This window comes from Pinus tabuliformis, chromosome 1_2 (assembly GCF_031772625.1).
Source record: "Pinus tabuliformis cultivar Carrire ecotype Pingquan chromosome 1_2, CPIR1, whole genome shotgun sequence".
Classification (NCBI taxonomy): domain Eukaryota; kingdom Viridiplantae; phylum Streptophyta; class Pinopsida; order Pinales; family Pinaceae; genus Pinus; species Pinus tabuliformis.
The window spans coordinates 286,083,883-286,086,733 of record NC_142298.1 but is presented as its reverse complement, the minus strand read 5'-3'; positions in this window follow the sequence as shown (position 1 = coordinate 286,086,733).

The window sequence follows — 2,851 nt, the reverse complement described above, 5'->3', positions numbered from 1 at the left end:
GAAACCATGCATGCGAAGAGTGTGAAATCCAACTCGAACTGTGAAGCAAGTGCCTCACCTTTAGATCCTTCCCCAGATCCCTTCTTGGATTTCCTCTATGGACAATTTGTAGCAAAATGGCCCACCTCATGACAACGCAAGCATCACACTTTCGATTTGTCAAAATTCTTCCCACCATGGGAAGAACTGGATCGGAAAGAGAAATATTCTCCTTCCCCTTCTTCGCCTTACTCACTAAGGAACAATTTTCTTCATCCTCCATGGATGAAGAACCATCTCTGGTGCTTCTTCTTATCTCCTCCTGCATCAAATCCAACCAAAGTCGTTCCCAATCTAGCAGTTTCTCTCTTCCATTAATCGAGTCCTGGTAGCTATTCCAGCTCTTAGGAAGACCGAGGAGTGCAAGACTCACCATTTCATCATCAGTTGTCACGATCCCTACACTTCCAAGCTCATCCCTGCATGAGTTGAGCTTGTTCAGATACATAGAGATCGTGTTGCTCTTTTCACACTTGATCTTTCGAAGTTTGTCCTTCAGTGCCAACTTCCTCTCATCACTGCCATTCTAATATAGATCTTTCAATGTTTTCCACATTGCAAATGGTGTCTCCTTCCCATGGAGACTCAAGACTATGTGATCTCGAACTCCCTCCAGAAGGATTCTCCTTGCTCTAGCCACACATTTCTTCCATTCAACCAATTCAGCAGCACCAGTTGGCTTGGGGACTTCTTGATCAATGAAGTCCTTTAGACCGTTATCCTCTAGTACTACTTCCATGCGATCCTTCCAGGCTATATAATTCAAACTGCCATGAAGGGCATATTTGAGTCTCAAACCATTGAATGCCATAGGTGAAATAGAGATGTGATGAGAACTCGATTTCTATATTCAAGAATCACAAACTTCAACTTATCCCTTCTTGTATACTGTTCTTCCTTGATCACTTGTGCTCTGATACCATGTAGAATTTTTCTACAAATTAGCTAGCTTTTATACCATGTAGAAATTCCCACTGTAGATCACCCGGTAATGCAATGTACTAAGCAAAACACTTGATCTACTTCTACAAGCAATTTATCGGAAGCTTAATCAAACATGAGCAACATCAATAAGAACACATAAAACTGATATGGAGAAATCTATCACACATAACACAAAAGAATTTACCCAGGGAAAGCCTCAGCCTAAAACCCCAACTCTGTATTATCATACAAGTGGAAATATAGGCAGTATTACAAAAAGCATCACCTCAAAAGCTATCATGCTCTCTCTGCAATACCTCTACTGCTCATAGATAGTCAAAGGCCTCTATCTAACCTTTGGTCTTCCCTCCAAGCTTCCTATTTCTTTGCGCAATTTTGACTGGGGTCCAGTGCAGCCACTTGTGTGAATTGGCCTCTTCACACACTCACTAACCTCTGATCCAAATACGCAGTCCTGAAGGAGATAAATCCTTATCTATGGATGAGCTTCCTTTATAGGAAAAATTTCATCCAACTGATAGTACACTGTCCCTTCTTTGATCTCAACTGGGTCTCTATCTGAACTGACATGCATGAGTTATTCATGAGAGAACCTTCAGTTATCTGAAGTGAAACAATTATATGCAAGCATGAACTAACTGAACTCACATTCATTTAAACAAACTGTTTAAATCAATCTAACTGGACTTGAATTAGTTAACTGGGCCAACTAATTACTAATCAAATTAGAACTCATCCTTATCTCTTTAATTGATGGATAAATTCCTCAATTAATATAGAAACTGTTGCATGTCCTCACATATACTTCATGTTTGATTTTTCCCAACTAATTAACTCAAGATGAATTAATTAATTAATTTACAAACTGTTGTTAATATCAAATTAAAATTTTACTTCGTATTTTTAGTCTAGGGACTGACTAAAATAGTAATCCATCCTGAACTTCTAAAAATAACAATGCTATTTTTAGCACTTCCATTTTTCATTCCTGGTTGCTCAATCCAACATTAGTACCCAAACTGTTATTTATAGCAATGCTATTTTTAGCACTTCTATTTTTAGCATTTCTTGTTGCTATTTTCAACATGCCAATGAGATACTGAAAAGGTTCCACATGGAGAGAAGTAAACCCATGGAGACTTCCCTAGTAGGTGACTAGAGGAAGGAGGATGCTACTTCTGGTGAAGTAGTGGAAGCAACTATTTACAGGCATATTGTGGGTTCACTCATGTATTTGGTGAACACACGACTGAACATGTGCTATGCAATTTACCAGATTAGTCAAGTGATGGCTAAGCCTACCAAGTTGTATTGGAAGGTAGCCAACCATGTGTTGAGATACCTTAGAGGCACTACTCAATATGGTTTATGGTACAAACAGACAGAGGGAGTGAAGCTTCAAGGCTTCACTGATGCAGACTGGGCAGGAAGTACATCCGAAAGGAAGAGCACATCAAGAGGGATCTTTAATATTCAGTCAACAGTTGTTTCTTGGTACATTAGTAAACAAAGATCAGTTGCACTCAGTTCAACAGAAGCAGAGTACATGGATGCTAGTCAAGAAGCTTGCGAGTCTATCTAGATGAGGAAGATTTTGGTTGGCTTGTTTGGTCAGCAGATGGACCCAACTATGATTTACTGTGACAATTAGAGTTGTATCAAACTCTCGGAAAATCATGTTTTTGATGCTTGGTCCAAGAATATTTATATTCGATATCATCATCTTTGAGATTATGTGCAGAGGAGAATTAGGTTGTTAGAGTACATTCCCATAGAGGAGCACGATGCAAATATTTTGACAAAGGCATTGTCAAGATGAAAATGCGAGTTTCATAGAGATGGATCAACGTAGTTGATAATTCCTTTC